This window comes from Polypterus senegalus, chromosome 2, assembly GCF_016835505.1.
Source record: "Polypterus senegalus isolate Bchr_013 chromosome 2, ASM1683550v1, whole genome shotgun sequence".
Classification (NCBI taxonomy): Eukaryota; Metazoa; Chordata; class Cladistia; order Polypteriformes; family Polypteridae; genus Polypterus; species Polypterus senegalus.
In genome coordinates this window covers 67,465,083-67,486,300 of record NC_053155.1, presented here as the reverse complement: position 1 = coordinate 67,486,300, position 21,218 = coordinate 67,465,083, and positions in this window count along the sequence as shown.

Genomic DNA, 21,218 nt, shown 5'->3' with positions numbered 1-21,218 from the left:
ACCGCCGGTTTGTTCCTCGTTTCTCCGAAAGAGCAGCACCCTTGACTGACCTGACAAAAAAGGGCGCTCCCCTATACGTGGTGTGGACCGACAAAGCAGAACACGCGCTCAGTGACCTAAAGAAGGCCCTAACGCCGGCACCTGTGTTACGGACGCCCGATTTTGGGCTCCGCTTATTCTCCAGACCGACGCTTCGGACACAGGCCTGGGTGCCGTGCTGAGCCAAAGCGTCGATGGTGTCGAGCACCCTGTGATGTACCTTAGCCGGAAACTGATGGACCGGGAGACCCGCACGCTGCAGTGGAGAGGGAGGCCTTGGCCATTAAGTGGGCAGTGACCCACCTCCGGTACTACCTGCTGGGTCGCGAATTCGCTCTGGTGACTGATCACGCTGCACTTCAGTGGATGTCCCTACACAAAGAGTCGAATCCGCGGGTCACCAGGTGGTTCCTGGACTTACAGCCGTATAAGTTCACTGTCACTTATCGGCGGGCACCCTTCAGGCCAATGCCGATGCCCTCTCTCGTATTCACGACCTCTCGGTTAGGTCCGCCCGACCTGACGGTCCTGGGCTAAGGGGGGGATCGTGTCACGCACGCGCGAGTAGGAGGCCGCGGATTGATTCGATAGCACCTGGGAAACCATTCGCCGCCAGGGAATGGCGGGGTATTAACTTTCTCCCTCTGCTTCCTCATAGAAAGAAAGACCTTCCTGCACCATAGGCCTGGATTGACCGCAGTGCGATACTTCCGCCCTTCCTCCGCCATCTTGCCCTGACGTCATCCTTCCCATCCTCCCTTGCGGTCCTTCCCGCATCCTCCACTTCCGGCTCCTCCCCAATAAAATGGCCGCGACGCCAGGAGTCGGCGTCGCGCATTATGAACTGTTTTGTTTATAATTTTGACCAGTTTTTGTTTGTGATTTACAATATACGGGGCCGGAAAACCCCAACCCTTGCTACTGTCTCCTCGGTCCTTTACAATATATATATATATATACACACAGTGCATCTGGAAAGTATTCACAGCGCATCACTTTTTCCACATTTTGTTATGTTACAGCCTTATTCCAAAATGGATTAAATTCATTTTTTTCCTCAGACTTCTACACACAACACCCTATAAGGACAATGTGAAAAAAGTTTACTTGAGGTTTTTGCAAATTTATTAAAAATAAAAAAATTGAGAAAGCACATGTACATAAGTATTCACAGCCTTTGCCATGAAGCTCAAAATTGAGCTCAGATGCATCCTGTTTCCCCAATCATCCTTGAGATTTCTGCAGCTTAATTGGAGTCCACCTGTGGTAAATTCAGTTGATTGGACATGATTTGGAAAGGCACACACCTGTCTATATAAGGTCCCACAGTTGACAGTTCAAGTCAGAGCACAAACCAAGCAAGAAGTCAAAGGAATTGCCTGTAGACCTCCGAGACAGAATTGTCTCAAGGCACAAATCTGGGGTAGGTTGCAGAAAAAATTCTGCTGCTTTGAAGGTCCCAATGAGTACAGTGGCCTCCATCATCCATAAGTGAAAGAAGTTCGAAACCACCAGGACTCTTTCTAGAGCTGGCCAGCCATCTAAACTGAGCAATTGGCGGAGAAGGGCCTTAGTCAGGGAGGTGACCAAGAACCCAATGGTCACTCAGTCAGAGCTCCAGAGGTCCTCTGTGGAGAGAGCAGAACCTTCCAGAAGGACAACCATCTCTGCAGCAATCCACCAATCAGTCCTATATGGTAGAGTGGCCAGTAAAAGGCACATGGCAGCCCACCTGGAGTTTGCCAAAAAGGCACCTGAAGGACTCTCAGACCATGAGAAATAAAATTTTCTGGTCTGATGAGACAAAGATTGAACTCTTTGGTGTGAATGCCAGGCGTCACGTTTGGAGGAAACCAGGCACTGCTCACCACCAGGCCAATACCATCCCTACAGTGAAGCATGGTGGTGGCAGCATCATGCTGTGGGGATGTTTGTCAGTGGCAGGAACTGGAAGACTAGTCAGGATAAAGGGAAAGATGACTGCAGCAATGTACAGAGACATCCTGGATGAAAACCTGCTCCAGAGGGCTCTTGACCTCAGACTGGAGCGATGGTTCATCTTTCAGCAGGACAACGACCCTAAGCACACAGCCAAGATATCAAAGGAGTGGCTTCAGGACAACTCTGTGAATGTCCTTCAGTGGCCCAGCCAGAGAACAGACTTGAATCCGATTGAACATCTCTGGAGAGATCGTAAAATGGCTGTGCACTAACTCTTCCCATCCAACCTGATGGAGCTTGAGAGGTGCTGCAAAGAGGAATTGGTGAAACTGGCCAAGGATAGATGTGCCAAGCTTGTGGCATCATATTCAAAAAGACTTGAGGCTGTAATTGTTGCCAAAGGTGCATCGACAAAGTATTGAGCAAAGGCTGTGAATACTTATGTACATGTGATTTGTCTGTTTTTTATTTTTAATAAATTTGCAAAAACCTCAAGTAAACTTTTTTAACATTGTCCTTATGAGGTGTTGTGTGTAGAATTCTGAGGAAAAAAATGAATTTAATCCATTTTGGAATAAGGCTGTACCATAACAAAATGTGGAAAAAGTGATGTGCTGTGAATACTTTCTGGATGCACTGTATATATATATATATATATATATATATATATATATATTGTCAGAAAGTCAACACAGAGTCAAAGGTTTGGGACAGCCACCTGTATAATTGATTCCCTGGCTGCAAAGTTGTAAAAATGAGTACAGCACTGATGTGCACAAAACCGAGTCCAGAACAGAACTGAGGGAATAGGGAAAAGGTGCAGGCTTTTAAAGGGGAGGCAGGAAATGAGATCATAGGGGTCGGGCTCATGAAGGTCTTCAGCCATTGGTCCGAACCCTGACGTGACATCACAGGGGCCAAAGCTGGCAAAGTCTCCTTCCATAGGCTCGGTTCTGGAAGTGACGTCAGGAGAGCCAGGTGGAATCTCCTGTGAATGGTGTACAGAAAAGGGAGAAAAAGAGTCAGTGCACTCTGCCACATCCCAGTATGCCTCGGAACTGCTCTTAATTTAAGCCCTTTAGCTGCCTCCCATACACGTGTGTGACAAAATAAATATACAGACACATACAAATATATATATATATATTGTAATGTTTCTAAATTGTTTTAGGACTCCCTCCAATGGGACAACAGATCTGTGGCGCATCTGTGGAAGACAGCCTATCAGTTCCCGGGGCAACCACAGGCTCCCAGCGCTGTAGTGCCTCACAGCAAAAGCAAGTCCAAGCCGACCACATTCCCGCTATAAGTGCCTGTCATCGATGGGTGATGCAAAGAACATTATAAATGCAGGGAACAGTATTACTTGGCCACTAACCTGGCCATCAACCTGCCCGTTTGCTGTGTCTGTGTATAGGGGAGAGGTAGACCCCACTACAATAAGTAATCATGCCGTTCCTATTTCAAGCTGAATAAAGCTGGTTTTGATAAAGTACTGAGACTCAGCCTCGTGTTTTGGTGTGCAAGACAGGGAATCACATGTCAAAAGATAGATAGATAGATAGATAGATAGATAGATAGATAGATAGATAGATAGATAGATACTGTCTTAACTCTCCAGAACTGATAAATAATATTTGTTAAATACTTGGAATGTAAATGTGCATTTCTTCATGTGAGTTATTTACTGGTTTAAATGTAAAAAAACTAAAATAGAAGCTTTCTTGTTATTTCAATAAAATGAAACATGATAAAATCACTACATACTGAATATGCATTTTGGGTTGGCTTTTAATTTGAAGTGTGAAAAGTAGATTGAGCAGATAAGATTAAAAATAAATGTTATGCATATCATTAACCTGAAACCAGACACATGGAGAAGAGCCTTCATATAAATTAGCATTGCTTTGTGCAGCCAGCAGGGCTACTGTTTTGAGACTGAAAATGGACAATCAATGCAGGAAAGCACACAGCTTATTTTGTACCAGCAGTCTGATAAATAAAACAGTGACACTGTTATATAGTTACAAGAGTGAAGTCATTCCTTAATAGAGGTGGAGTTTTATATGCAATTGCTATAAAACAATGGTGTCTTGCAGTGTAAACAAGTTTGTGATTTTTGTTTTTTCATTCACAAAATATACTATTAAATGTAAAAAAATTTAAAAATATTTAGTTTTAATTTAACATTCTCATGTGAATGCTTTCAGAAAATATATTTTTTCTCCAAGTGTTCAGGTGTACTCTGAAATCCCAAAGATATCAAAACTTGTGTGCCCTGTGATGATACCTTCCTACTCAGAGATGGTTCCCACCTTACACTCAATGCTGCCAGGGTAGGCACTGGTGTCCTGCACTCTGAAGTAGATTTTCCATTTAAAAAATGAATGGCTGTACTGTTCTTGTTCTAAAGTTAATCAGTTAAGTGTGTTTTATGGGCTTGTTCAGTTCTTGAAGTGGGTCTCATACTGACACTTATTTTTTGATATACAGTAATCCCTCACTATATCGCGCTTTGAGTTTCGCGGCTTCACTTTATTACAGATTTTATATGTAAGCATATCTTAATATAACGCAGATTTTTCGCTGCTCTGCGGGTTTCAGCAGACAATGGGTCTTTTTACTTCTGGTACATGCTTCCTCAGTTGATTTGCCCAGTTGATTTCATACAAGGGACGCTATTGGCAGATGGCTGAGAAGCTACCCAATCAGAACACGCAGTTAAGTTCCTATGTGCTGATTGGCTCAGCGACAGAGCACCGAATTCGATTCCGCTGCGTTAACTAGGAAGCCTCGTCTCGCTTATTCAGCATCAACGTGTTTCGCTGTGTAAAATGTTAACTTTTGTGCCCTTTTGTGTTTATCTTTGTGCGTAGTCAAGCCCTTCGTTATGGCTCCAAAACGATCTGCTCCTGCTACTGCTTCAGGGGCCGTGCCCAAGTGTCAACTGAAGATGCTAACGTTTGCCGAAAAGGTAAAATTTTTGGATATGTTGAAGGAAGGGAACAGCTACAACGCTGTAGGACACCATTACGGCATCAATGAGTCCACGATTCTTTTTATTTAAAAATGAGGAAAAGAATATAAGGTCTACAGTGTCCTTTAACCAGGGTGCAAAATAAGTTGTAAGTGGACATAATAAGGCGGTAGTCTGGATAGAATCTGCTTTAGGGATTTGGATTGAAGACTGTCGGAAGAAAAACAATGGCGGTGCTAAACAGTCGCCTGAAGAGGCTCCTTTAGAAGAGCTGTAACACTCTCCTTTGTTGTGCTGTAAAATTAAACTCATTGTTATCGGACAAGTCGTCGTGTCATTGTTGGTGAGTAACCATAATTATATACAATTTTTCTTGCATTGTACGTATTTATTACTGGTGGCCTGTCTATCGTAATGGCTGTAACATATGTGATATCGGAGATGCTCGATATCTTTAAAATAATATTTAGGTTTTACTGTATATAAACAGTGTGTTTACATACATAATTTCAACAAATCTTACCTAATATCTAAGAGAACACAAAGGTTTATGTTGTATATCTGTGCGGGAAATGTTAACCCCTTATCATTCGGGGTCATTTTTGCTAAATCGCTTGTAATTCGACCTCTCCAAATTAGAATCATTGCTGTTATTGAACTATCTGGAGTATAAACACATGTTTGGTCTCTTTGTAAAGGTAACTTTCTCTAGTTTCACCCTTAGTAGTCAGAATCACTGTAGGTGTGACTGATCAAAAGTTATGCACATTAGAACTCACAAAAAAAACGAATTTTTTTGTGAAAATAAAGGAAAATAAAGCTGCAGTAGGTAGGTGGGGACAGAAACACACTATGTACCAACAGAATAACTTGTTGACTACTCAAATTTCAAATTTGAAAAGAATACCTGTAAAAATGACATTTTTACACCAGTTTTTATGTGGGCATGCCCAGGTGCTTTTTAGAGGGACCATTATCCACATTTTGGAACATATGGAAAAAGTGTAATAACTTTTGAATGCTTCAACCCACATATATCAATAAGGGCTCTACTGAAAGCTTACACCTAAAGGAATCTATATCTACACACAGTGTCACTCTATTAGTTATGGAAATTCATGTTCCATAATAAAAACAATAAAAAATACACATTTCTATGTAAAAATAGTCAATACAAGTTATGGGCCAAAATATATTTTTATTTTTACTTTTTTTATAAAATGCACACAAACTATATATATTTCTTTTACAAACTTTCGCAACGCGTACATGCATCTAATATTTGATCGAGCGTTTATTTACGTTTAAACTTCTACTTTTATTTATATTTAAACTGCGAAAAAACTTGGCGAAATCACAATAAACAACCACGCACCAACTCTGCAGACTGGCACAAATGCCACCTTCACGCAGCTCCGATCGTTTTGTTTACAAGTTAGTATGGCAAGTTACATATCAAAATGCTCGACTGCTCATTGGCTGTAAGTTTTGAGTGTCAGTCACAGTGTCCAATCAAACTGGTAGATTCTACCAGAGTTTGAAGCAGACATCATCATCTAAGCTTTCTGTGACACTGGTTGGCTATACGAGGTGCCAGTCAACCGCAGACCCGTCGTAATTGGCCAACTTAGGTGTCTTTCGAAAGCTAACACTTCCGTGTTTCATGCGGTAGCATGGTTATCGCCGACAGAAATAAATTACGTCTAATATGAGCAATATAAGTGAAAAAAAATTACTTAGGTGGTCTCAAGTTATGAAACGTTTTCTGGAGTTTTTGTCCCTTTGAGAATATATCGTGTGTTTTGGACCTAAATCGTTTTACTGGATTATATTCGCTGGAGCCTTACGGACACAATGGGATCAATACTGCTCGGAAATATTGATGTTTGACTTGCAGGGGGTCTTCAAAGTTAGGCACAGTCAACTCTTAAAAGTATGTACTTCTCTGTAAAAAAGGGTTTAGTGTCAGTGCTGTGGTTGTTGTGTGTCAAAATGGTTTATATCATCGGAAAGACGAGACTTTGAAGTTTCATTTGATGGGTAGGGTGTCGAGATGCATGGCAGATGGGCATGCACACATTACTGTAACGTTTTTGAACCGCTGTTATGTCCCGGGACCGGTATGTGTGCGCGTTAGAGTGTGGGAAAATTTATAAGGGCTTAAAATATATAAAAATAACCATATGAACTTATGGTTTTTACTTTGCGGATTTTCACCTTTTCTGGTTCTGGAACGTAACCCCTGAGATTGAGGAGGGATCACTGTACTTTAATAATTCATAAGGGGAAAATGTCATTTTACATGACTTTGGTGGGCAGAGCACAGGGTCAGCCATTGTACAGAGATTTTCGGTTAATGGCCCAATGGAGTAGGATCCCATTCCAGGATTTGAAACAGGAACCTTTCAGATACGAGGCAGATCCATACCCACAGAGCCATCACTCCACCTTTTGAGTTTTTGAGTATCAGTAGTTAATTTATGTGGTGTGTTCTGGCACTTTGCCTTACATTACCGACCCTTATTTTAAGAAACAATCTGTTATTTTTCCAAGCAATTGCACTTCCACTGGGGACCATACCACACCAGCTCAACAATATATTCTGTGCATATTAGCACATATCATCTTCCAAGGGAGTTCTACTGCAAGGAATACTGCCAGTTCCTATATTGCATTTCAACCACTGGCATACATAGATTGGAGTTAATGTATTTGTCACTATATGTATATGTATATGTCTATAACAATATTATTAAAAATAGAACATTTTTGACCTACAAAGTCTAAATCAGAATTTAGGAAATGTCTTCTTTCTTTGATCTTAGTGCTCTGTTTGAACTTAAAGATATACAGTACATTTACCATTCATAGTAAATTTATCTGATCTTTATATTTTATGTTTAACAAAAACAAGCATGGACTGATGACCTGTGAGCAAAAACATGTTATGCCATAACTAGAAGTACAATCAAACCCAAGAGTTTATTTGACTTTTTTAATATCACATTGTCAGATAATGAATCACATCTTTAATAGTTTCTCAAATAATTGTCTATATAATTATGTTTTAACTTTGGAGAGGATTTAAAACGTATACACTATATTATACTGTTTACTTAGGAATAAAACTACTTGAGCATGATATTAAGATACAGCATTCCATAACATTTTAGGAAGTTTAGAAAATTAGTGCATAAATGGATAGTTTTAGATGAGTTCACTCTGCCAAATGATTATGCTTGTGGGTAATACTATATACTTCACAAGCATACTGTAATCAGTAATAAACTTTAGTCAGCATTAATGTTTTAGCTCAGTAAGTTGCTCCCGCATTTACGACCGACAGATTATCAGTTGTTCATGTTTACATATCTGTTTCATTGATATAGAATATGCGATATTTTACCAGATGAACAAAACAAACAGAACTATATCACTTAACTCTTCTATCACTCAGTAGATGGTCCGTTTCTTTCAGAAAGTAAAACATTTATCATTGTCAAACCCACTTAATCCTCTTTAACAACACAACAACAACATTTATTTATATAGCACATTTTCATACAAACAGTAGCTCAAAGTGCTTTACATATTAAAGAATAGAAAAATGAAAGACATAATTATAAAAAATAAATCAACATTAACATCGAATAAGAGTAAGGTTCAATGGCCAGGGGGGACAGAAAAAACAAAAAAACTCCAGACAGCTGGAGAAAAAATAAAATCTGTAGGGATTCCAGACCATGATACCGCCCAGTCCCCTCTAGGGACCCTTTAGGGTCACAGGGACCAGAATCTATCCTGGGAGAAATGGGTGCAAGTCATCAAACAGCCCAAGAGAGAGCGCTAGAATAAGTACAACTGTTAAACGTTGCCCTTCTGTCCCCAGTTCTTCCCTCCTCAGACTATATACTATATGCCTTTCTCTCTAACAGGCAGCTGTTCAGAGAACCACAGTTGCATCATAACATAAAGTGAGCTTGAAAGCAAGCAGATGTTGCTGCTTAGCTTGATTTCTTGACAATTTTATTTATTTATTTAAGTAACTTTAAAATACTGGCAAAATAAGCAGTGGTTCAGGGATGCTTGGAAATATTAATGAACAGCTGTGTTTTAAAGACTTTGTAGCACACTTCTTCAAATTGCACCTGTTGGACTATGAAGAGATTTTTTCATATAATTTGAGTACTTCAGAAGATTAGTTTACAGAATTTTAAACTACATGCACTTTTACAAAATAATGGTATTTTCTTGCATGCAACCACAGCTATATACAATTACAATATTTACCAAACCTTCAAAAACTAAAAAAAAAAAAAAATTTGTATCTGAATTTTAAGTTTTACTCAGAACACCTGTTAAAATTTATATTTTTAATTTTAAATCATGAGTAATTGTTTTCCAGTTACACTTTTTGCATCTCATTCCTGGTATGTAAAATGGATGCTTTATCTTAGAGGTCTAAGACTGTGCAGAGTAAACAATGGTAGGCTATACAAAGTACAAGATGATGTGAAGGCTGTAAGAGTGAGAGGAGAAATAAACATCAGAAATAATGAATACTGGGGTAATAAAACAGATATAAATGTCACATAACTGTTTGCTCATGAAGAAATAAATGGAAGTAGATTTAAAAATGTATTTTTACTTTAAAATAGTACAATCAGTATATACTTTAAAAATAAATAAAAAATTAAAGGTTGATGAGATTAGAAAACATTAGAAAAGGAAAGGAGTGATCACAAAACCATCAATAAAACATTTCTAGCTTTGACACCAATATTCAGCCAAATGCAACTCAACTGCAGGTGATTAAGCTCAACAGTTAAGACTATCAACATGCAAAGTTAGCTGAGCATTGGGCACTGAGCGGGCATTAAGACTTAGCTATATGTGTGTATAGTGAAGACTGGTTGCTGCTTGTTTTTTAATGGCTTGTCAGTTAGAGATAGATAACAAACCGAAAGTGGAATTCAATATTCCAATGATCTGTGCAATTCAATAAGAGCAGATCCAAATTTCCATCATTTAGACACAGGAAACAGAAAAAAAACATAAAAATAGTGCAATGTGAATATTTATATGGTGTTTGACCTAAAGCTCAAAGGAACCTAAGGACCAACACAGATTTCTTAAATACATCCACGTTTTGAGAACCACTTACTTAAATTTATGGTTTGTGGGCTCAGAATCTATCCCAACATCACTGAATGAAGGCAGGGTATAACAGTGGATGTGAGCCACTTCCTCACAGAGTCACATCCACTTATATATTAAAACTAAGTGAAATTCTTATTCAGACGCATTATAATCCTGCAGGTGAAACACACATCTTAAGACCCAAACTAGAACCCATTCTAAACGAATACATTGCTGTTATTTATGGACAATCTAAAAAAGATTAAAAGCAAGATGACTAAAGTGGAACAGCTTCAAAAACACTGAAGCTCTGATGATAGCAAGTTACTGAACAAAGTATAATTATTATTAAAATGCATCTTAGTATACAACAACCACTGTCACACAGTTCTGAGAATATTATGTCCCTTACATTTTATACTTTATACAGCATTAATTGAACTTGACCTTTAAATGCAATCCTGTGTTTGGTTATTGCTACTGTCTTTTGTGAGACCTGTCTTTCTATCTAATGAAGTAAAAGAATTTAATTTGTATGAATCAATGTGTGTTATGACTGGTGTGCTTCATACCTAGAAAACTGTACTATGTATGCAGCATATAATAATGGAATAGGCCATGCACATCAACTGCTCATTCACTTTATCATATGCTCAGATTTATTGACTTTTCTGTTATTGTTTCATTAAATGAAATTTCCTGTAAATAATTTTCTCTTTTAGTGTTCAGACGGCTCGGCTCACTATTATGTTGCTGTGTTTCAGAGCACCAAAATGGTATTGGACTGTTAGAAAAACAAAAATAGTCCCAAATAACCTTAACAATTCCCACAGGGTCATAATTATGCCGTGGTATTAGGGCCAACACAGGATCCTTAAAAATTAAAGTAATAAAATAAATTAAATAAGGTATATTTTTAAAAAATGCCCAGAGGCACAAATAAAAAAAAAAGACAAAAAGGAGTTGCCTGAAACATTAAGGCAATCCAAATCGAACAATTCTCAATTCAGATATTCAAAGAATAGTCAATGAACTGAGCAAAAAAGTAAAAAAAAAATGCAAAGAACCACACAATATACCCCCAAAAACACTAAAACTCACCCTACTCTCCTGCACATTTGAATGAACTGGAAGGTCCTGTTGGATACCGTCTGACTATATAGGGCTGAGTGCATTACCTTGCGGTGGTGGGCATGTTGGCCTTACCTCTTGGGGAACCACCCACAAAACACTGTCTTACACTGGTAATTAACAATGGCTTACATATGTCAAAACAATGAATAACATAAATAATTAACACAAGTAACATTAATATAAACAATAGACGTAAAAATTAAAAAAAGATGTAGAACAGGAACTTGCACCCCAGCTAGCAATGGAACCCTGGCTGAAACATAATAAATTAATGATCATACTTAACAATAAAACATTGACTCCAATAGCACACTATAATTAATAACTAACTTAACACTAGAATTCCTGAAGCCTATGAAAAAAATTGTAATCCCAGCCCACCTTAAATCCCTTCACACCTGAACCATTAGTGTCTTTTGTTTTGTAAATGTATTGATCAGCACAAGCAGCAAGCAGCCAGCTGTCCCATCCCCAGCCTTGACGGAGCTCAGCTTGCGGGCAAAAAGTTCTCCCAGTTTAAGACAAGGATCATTATCTGCGTGTGATGTGCCTGGAGCTGTATAGGGTAAATAATACAATGTATTGTTATTTGGAATACATGCATTTCATGTGTGTTATGTACTGTATCTACAATGATCTGTGTGCACCATCAGCATGAAAGTTTTTTCGTAGGCTTCAGGGATTCTAGTGTTAAATGCTGCAGTGGTCTTTGTGACAGTGCTTTCTCCACCACACTTCAAATTTTTATGATTTTTATATCCAGATATATGCAAAACAAAAAACAAAAGATTTATTATTCAACAAACCCACACTGTGACACTGGCAATAACATAATCAAGATGAGCCAGGCAAATGAGGAAACTCACATATAGCAAGGGGTAGGGGCAAAAGTTTAACATTATTTTTATTAAAACCTAGCAGTCAAAATCTAAGTGTCCAAATAGTGTACTGCTCTGAAGGTTAAATCAATTCCAAAATAAATCCATTGAAACAAGGTTAAATTCCTTTAAAATGAAGTCCCTGGTGCTTCTCTTTAAAATGGATGTCTCCCCTGCTTACCCAGCTCGGGTCTCGCACCCCGGAGAGATGTCAAACCAACGGGCTCTGCTAACCTTCTTCCAAGGTTCTAGGTCCCTGCTGTTCCATGGCTCCAGCTGGGCTCCCAATTCAAACCCAGGCTAGGGTCACTAATGTCCATTGCTCCAATAAAGCTCCCCATCTGAACCTTCTCGTACACTGGAGCAAGCACTGAGTCACTCCAGCTCTCAAAGACACTCAGCTGGAGTGACCTGCTTCAGCCCCAGAGTGTCTGTCACATACTCCCCAGAGGGGCTGTCCTCATAGCTGTCTGCTTTTTCTCTCTTACTCACTCATTTGCTCTTGCATCAACACTCTCCTGTCTTCCTTTCTGCTTCTCTCTCCAGTCTTTTTAGTCTCCTGTTTTCTTTCTTTTCTCTTTCCTTTCGTTTCTCCCTCTTCTTGGCTGTGCAGGCTCCTCCTACTGCGAGGAGAGAAGGAGAAGACAATGTTAGCAAAAGTGCCTCCTCTCTTCATAACCAGTTATTACATACCTCAGCAGACCCTGTAAAGATATCCTCACATGTGACACCTATAGCTCCATATATAGAAATATATAAAATAAACATTATTTTTAAAATTTACAGTCATATTAAAAAATCTCTGTACAACAGACTAAAAAAAGCTGTGTCAAGGACTGGCTCCTTGCCCTGGTTTGTTTTTATGCCACCTGGTAAGTGGGTTACAAAATGACTAATGTTAGTAAAATTAGGTGAATTCAGGATTTTTCAGTCTTGGTCATATTGTAATTAACCAGCATAATAGCTAAATCAAATTTGATTAAAAAAGAAGCTAAAGTAAAGGGTTGTCATAATGGAAAACTACAAAATATCTGAATTAACACTGCTCAAGGACTGGGATGGAGTCCTGCTAAATGGAAACCAGATTTACTTCAAACTGTATATATTTTTTGGGTGGAAGTAGTCTGTGGTTGTGGGTACTCATTTTTTCATTATTGTCTTTTTGGATAATTTTTCACTTTTTTATATTTGCTTATTTTTCTGTCCATCTTTCATGAACTGTCTATAGAAGAAGAAGGAAGAGGAAAATGATTTAGTTGGATTTTCTCATCACTTTTTGCTTTGGAGTTACTTTAATTATTGTACAGTAGACGCCCACGAAGCTGCGGTTCGGAGTTCGCAGCCTCAGTCATTCATGGATTTTTCCTAAGAACCCAACTAATAATTGTTAGCGGAAACCACAAATATCCTTTGCAATTTTTTTGTCTTTTTTCATGGCAATACTGCACTGTAGAGAGAACAGGAAGCAGCTGTAGAGAAAATTTGAAACTGCAACTCCCAGAAGTCCCTGCAGTGGCTCTGATTGGTCTTCTGCTGAGGGTGCTGGGGCTGTTGAGGTTAAAGGATGTCAGCATGGCTTTTAAAAAGGGGGCCGGTGACCAAAATCTAAAAAAAAAAGTTTTTGTAATTTGTGTTTCAAGTTCCTGTCTGTTTGCCTTCTGTTGGGTTACCTGTACTTATTCATTTTGTCCTGGATCGTTTTGTGGTTGGCATCTGGATTGTCTGCCGTCTGCCTGAGTACATGAGGACTGTAAGTGGATTCATGGCCATCCTGCAAAGAAAGGAGCACTCCTGAACCCGTCCACCCATCTTCACCATTTCAGGAACTACTGGTAGGACTATGTTTACATTCCCATTCAACGTGCGGATCTCTGGACTATCTATTTTCATCATTACATTTCATCCGTTGCCGTTTTTCATTAACTTTTTCATGATTTACTGTGTGTGTTTTGTTTGTGCTTTGTTGTATTTAATGTGTAATCACTGTAAGGGGAACAGGGGTTGTATAGTTGTTTTCTTATTTCATTTGTTTTCATTACATTCTTTATTTGCTGTTTGATTACCGTTTTGCTTTGTTTTTGTCTCTCAAGACTGGGTTCGTCCCACCATAAAAAAAATAAATCACCGTCTTCTCGATTGCAGCTTCTTGCGTGACGCTACACTTACTTAAAAGCCTAAATGGTACCTGTCCTTTTTGGCTGATTGCTTTGTTTCTCTCTGCTCCTGTTGGGGGTTGTGCTCCTGTATGATGTTTGTCTATTCTTTAATCGATAACTAACTGCAACTGAGCTTCTTTTACTTCTGGAAGAGACATTTGTTTGAGGTGTTTGAATAAAGTTCCTGTCTCTACAATCTCACAAAAGTTTCTGTGCAATTGTGTGACCCAGGCTGCACTAAGACTAGCGTCAGTTGCACTTTGTACATATTGTTCCAGTAGTTTTGTAAATAGTTTTTATAGTTCATTAGCAGTGTATAAAATGATCAGTGTTGCAGTAATTGTGATGCTCTTTTTATGAAAAAAGTGTTCCATTAAAATTTCACTTTTTCTTTGTTAATTGTGACGTTTACTTAAAGTACAGCAAAAAGGAATTTGGCATCCTGAGATGCATTAACCCCCCAAGTATGTGGCAGTTTAAGGGTTAAAGCCCCAAGATGCCGCCGAAACGAGCTACACCGTCTAAGGCTTCTGGCAATGAAAATGCGCTTACATGAATTACAGTACATATACAGTAGCGGTAACATCGGTATTTTACATTCTAGCACTGCAGGAGACATAGCACTACAATATACAGGTTTACCTTTATATTCTTTATTTTTAGGTAATGTATTAAGCTGAGTTTGAAATTAAAGTGTTTTGGGAGCATATTTATGGTTTAAATTTTGAAAATAGGCATATTTTTTAACCACATCCAAAAATAGCATTTTTTCACAATTCGTGGGTGCTCTAGGAATTTAACCCCTGCGAATTTTTGGGGTGTACTATATTTAGCACCTGCACTTTATTTTTTTGGTTTTGTGATTGTTCTTGCATTGAACTTTGTATATATTTGCAAGACATTATTGTAAATAGGTATTGGCACCTTTGGAATAAACCAGAATTCTATCTTTTGAACAGTCTTCATTGTCTGTGTCTCAGTTTTCCCATCCACTGGTCATTTGGTTACGGCTCTAGGTGCCCAGAGTCTGAAACTGTGCAACGGTGCCATTGCACGAGACACTATAATTTACCTTCTTACACCACAGGCAACTATGAGTGGTGAGATTCTGTTCAGTGTTCTTGTAAACTTTGGCAAAGTGCTGGTTGAAACTGCATCTTTTCCTGACTGCAACACTGACTCCATATATTAGGCAGACCATCCTGTCTTTTAAACATATGAATAAATATTAATTTGCTCACTGTTGATAGAAATAATAATCCTTCTGTTTTTCCTTCTATGGACGTACCTCAGTACTTACAATGGTGCATACAGAACATGAGGCAGGCTGGCAAATAATGCCTTAAAATTTACTCATGCCTTAAAATTTATAGAAGACTAGCAGAATACCCGCGCTTCGCAGCGGAGAAGTAGTGTGTTAAAGAAGGTACGAAAAAGAAAAGGAAAAATTTTAAAAATAACGTAACATGGTTGTTAATGTAATTGTTTTGTCATTGATATGAGTGTTGTTCTCATATCTATCTATCTATCTATCTATCTATCTATCTATCTATCTATATATCTGTCTATCTATCTATCTATATATATATATATATATATATATATGTGTTGTTCTCATATCTATACTAATAAAAGGCAAAGCCCTCACTCACTCACTCACTCACTCATCACTAATTCTCCAACTTCCCGTGTGGGTGGAAGGCTGAAATTTGGCAGGTTCATTCCTTACAGCTTCCTTACAAAAGTTGGGCAGGTTTTATATCGAAATTCTACGCGTAATGGTCATAACTGGAAGCAGTTTTTCTCCATTTACTGTAATGGAGATGAGCTTCGACGCCGTGGGGGCGGAGTTTCGTGTGACATCATCACGCCTCCCACGTAATCACGCAGTACATAGAAAACCAGGAAGACCTCAAAAAGCGCTCAAGAAAACATGCATTATATAATTGAGAAGGCAGCTAAACAATAAGAAGCGAGCGAAAGTGACATATACAACCATATTCATGAGTTCTGCTACTTCGGAAACAAAGCACGATGTAAACCTACACTTTAAATTAAGTTCATAGACAGGCTGCGCTGGCTTGTAATTTAGTGCCTGCTCATATAAGGCCGTCCGTCAGCGGCAATCCAATAGCAAACTGCCACGGGTAAATATTCACGGGTGAAGGACTGTGCTTATGGAGAGGAAGATGAGATGGTCAGGGTGGTGTTTGGCACAAACTCAGCAAAACTGCGAGAGAAAGTTTTAAGTGCCAGGACTAAGGTAACATTAAATACAGCCATGGACATAGCACAAGATGGCACCAGCACAGCTGGGAAACTTCGATGCAAGTACACCGAGTGGCTCACGTGAACTGACGCAGTGCACAGATAAAAAGCAACAGTTCCAAAGAGCTGAACAAAACCAATTACACAATTGAAAAGGCAGCAAAAATATGAAGCGTCTGATAAGCATATTCATAAATGCAGCTACTGTGGAAACAAAGCACATGGTGGAAAAGTCAATGTCCCGCTAAAGGAAGACAGTGTAAAAAAACCCCGTGCATGCAGTGTGTCAGGTCTCAGATAAAGAAGAAGATGAGCTGTTTATTGATGCAGTAAGAAACGAATCGATGAATGAAACCTGTCATCTTTACAACGATTGACAAACACGGAATGTAACTTGAACACAACACATCCTACAAATACGAACCAGATTGAAAGAAATAATGATAATCAAATCCTTGATGACAGCAACACTCAGTAACACTCACAAAACAAATACTGTATATTGACAGTCATGTTACGTTATTTTTAAAATGTTCCCTTTTCTTTTCTACCTTTTTAACACACTACTTCTCTCTATGATACACGGGTATATATATATGTATATATATATATCCCGCTCTACATACTCGAATAATGGATACTTTATTCGCCATCAATGATTGTTTTGGTAAAGCCATACTCAAGTGTATTCATTAGACGATCGAGGGGAGGATGACTCATTGAGGCATGCAGGCTGTAGTGCGCGTCAACTCTATCTGAATTGCGCGATCACATTTGAAAAAATATATCTTTTCAAGTTCTATTTAGTCCATATGTGTGAAACTCAAGGGCAGGCCACATCCGCCCGGGCGTAATTATATCCGCCCGAGATCATTTTATATACTGTATTATTGTTATTAAAGCCCGGGTATATGAAGCGCTGGTAACACAATAAACTACAGATCCCATAATGCAGCGCTTCAGCTGCCTTGCCGAACACTCACCGCGTTAATCAAGTCTACCTTATGATGCTGCAAGTTATTGCGAAGCTAGAGTTATTGCGCACTGAGTTTGCACGGCGCTTTGGTGACTTTGAAGAACAAAAGTCCGTCTACATGCGGCTCGAACCTTGTGCATGTTTGGTAGCACATATCTGTGTGAGAAGCTCTTCTCAGTGATAAAGACTAACAAAACAGTACACAGGAGTCGCCTCACTGATGAGCACCTGCAATCCATCCTGAGAATCTCCACAACACAGAACCTCACACCAAACAGAAACGAACTTGTGGCCAAAAAGATGCCAGGCGTCCAGCTCTAAAATGACATATGAGCAAAGACAACTGAATGATTTGATTTGTTATTGCACGTAAGAGCGGAGTCAACTGTTTTAACAAACAGCGTATTGCACTGATACTGAAATAGCTGTGTGTGTATATATGTAGATATGTATGTATATGTATATATATGTTTATATATGTGTGTGTGTATGTATGTATATATATATATATATATGTATTTGTGTGTATATATGTGTGTGTATGTATGTATATGTGTGTGTATATATGTGGATATATATGTATGTATATGTATAGATATGTATATATATATATGTTTATGTGTGTGTGTAAAAAAAATATGAAGCATCTTATACATACAATCATATTCATAAGTGCAGCTACTGAGGAAACAAAGCACACGGTGGAAAAAGTGAATGTCCTGCTAAAGGAAGACCGTAAAAAAAAACCCGTGCATGCAGTTTGTCACATCACAGATAAAAAGGAAGACGAGCTGTTTATTGATGCAGTAAGGAACTAATCGATGAATGAAACCTCTTATCTTTACAACGATTGACAAACACGGAATGTAACTTGAACACATCCTACAAATACGAGCCTGATTGAAAGAAATAATGATAATCAAATCCTTGATGACAGAAACATTCAATAACACTCACAAAACAATTACTGTATATTGACAATCATGTTACGTTATTTTTAAAATGTTCCCTTTTCTTTTTCATAACTTCTACTTCTCCACTGCGGTACACGGGTATATATATATATAAATGTATATATATACCCCGATCTACAATACATACTTTAGCATAGACAAGCCACACGCTGTGGCTAATTGTAGAGTCTTCGCCTCTAACGGCGACATTCGAGGTTCGATTCCCGAGAGGGGGTGTACTGACTATGTACGTGCGCTACCCGATTCATTTTACCTTCGCATCTCCTTGGTTTGGGACGTATGAAAAAATATTAGGTTAACGCAGAATCATGTTATGTTATTTTTAAAATTTTCCCTTTCTTAGCACAAGCACAGCTGAGAAGCTTCGATGCATGTACTCCATAACGCTAAAAATAACGATTTAATCACACTTTCAATTCCAAGCAAACGGGAACTTTTGTCAATGCATGATTTCCTGGTACATCCATTACACTGATGCACACATCACAGCTACAAAAATGTTAAGAGTCGGAATAAAGCGCTCCTACGACTGATCATTTCGACTACCCGAGCGAAGCCTTGATAAAAGCATGGTTTTGTGCACACTGAAAAGCAAGCAAAATTAGATGCATTACAGAAAGCGGACTTTGTGGCTCTTACTGGGGATCATTGGACTTCCGTGACCGTTAGTAATTCTAATTACATCTAATTACAAAATGTTCAATGATCACACTGTTTTAGCCTAATGTACAAAATAATTGTGGCTAATGTTACTCAGAGTTTAAAGAGTAAGCTGGTCAAATTACCTTTTATGTTTCTGACTTATTTTTTTAAGAAGAAAACTGCACTTTATGTTGAAATTTTGGTTATTATTTAAAGACAATACTATTCTGAAAATGTACTTAAAGTACTTAAACTACCACTTTATTTTTAAGTCTGCCCAATTTTAACCAGGGATGATATTTTTGTTTCTGTTTTGAATTCAAATGCAGTTTAAAAGCTTTTTTTTCAGAAATTAAAACAGCTTCAGTTTACAATATTCATGTCCATGTCTATTATTTGATTCTGTCGCCCACTAAAACCGTTTTAAATTAAAAAAAAAATTTGCGATTTGGGGCAAATTTACGTAGCGATACATACGATTAATCAAGATTAATTCTTACACAGCCTCTAATTAATTGGATTAATTTTTTTAATCGAGTCCCACCCCTAATATATATATATATGTAGATATATATATGTAGATTTGTATATATATGTGTATATACAGTATATATGCAGATATGTATATGTTGTATATACAGTATGTATATATGTGTGTGTGTATATATACAGTATGTATATATATGTTTATATATGTGTCTGTGTGTGTATATATATATATATATATATATATATATATATATATATATATATATATATATATGCCAGCAACACTCATGACAATGACAAAACAATTACATTGTCAATCATGTTACGTTATTATTAAAATGTTTCCTTTTCTTTTACTTCTCGCTGCCAATCGCAGGTATTTTGCTATATATATATATAATATAAATAGATAGATATGACAACAACACTCATATCAATGACAAAACAATTAAATTAACAATCATCTTACGTTATTTTTAAAATGTTTGCTTTTCTTTTTCATAACTTCTTTAACGCACTACTTCTCCGCTGCGAAGCGCGGGTATTCTGCTAGTCTATCTATATATATATATACCCGCGCTTGGCAGCGGAGAAGTAGTGTGTTAAAGAAGGAAAGAGAAAGAAAAGGAAACATTTTGAAAATAACGTAACATGATTGTCAATGTAATTGTTTTGTCACTGTTATGAGTGTCGCTGTAATATATATATATATATATATATAGCAAAATACCCGTTCTCTGCGCTTGACGGAGGAGATGTGAGCAGAGGGGCTTTTGCACAGAGGCTGTTTGCTTAGAAGATAGGGACGCTCCTGTAAAAAATGCTGAAAGGCTACCTTCGCATTGATCCCTTCATTGCCGCTGCTTTATCGCGGTGCTTGCATACTTAAAAGCGCAACAGCCCTATTGATTTTTCATTGTTTACTTTACTCTCTTTCTGACATTCTCCGCTCCTTACGCACACTTTGAAGAGGAAGATATGTTTGCATTCTTTTAATTGTGAGAAAGAACTGTCATCTCTGTCTTGTCATGGAGCACAGTTTAAACTTTTGACTAAAGGGTGTTATTTCATGTCTAGAGGGCTCTAATAATGTTAAAAAACGTATTTAGAAGGTCGTAAACAGGTTTTCTATTCTCTAACTGCGAAAATATTAGATTTATAAATAAAGAATCCTACTTCGTGGAAATTCATTTATCTGTCTGGAGCGGATTAACCACGATAAACAAGGGTTTACTGTATAACTGTGCGGAGAATATTTATAAACTGTGTGGGAGAGTTTCTAAGGGCTTAAAATATATAAAAATAATTATACAAACATATGGTTTCTACTTCGCGAATTTTCACCTATCGCGGGGGGTTCTGGAACGCAACCCCCGTGATCGAGGAGGGATTACTGTATATAATTTTGTATCGTTCAATACATATGCGCATCAACCGAAAGCACTGTATCGAACGGTTCAATATCGATACATGTATCGTTGCACCCTTAATATATATATATATATATACATACCTATCTACATCATATATACACACACATACATACATACACACACACAAATTATATATATGTTTGTATGTATGTATGTGTGTGTGTGTGTGTGT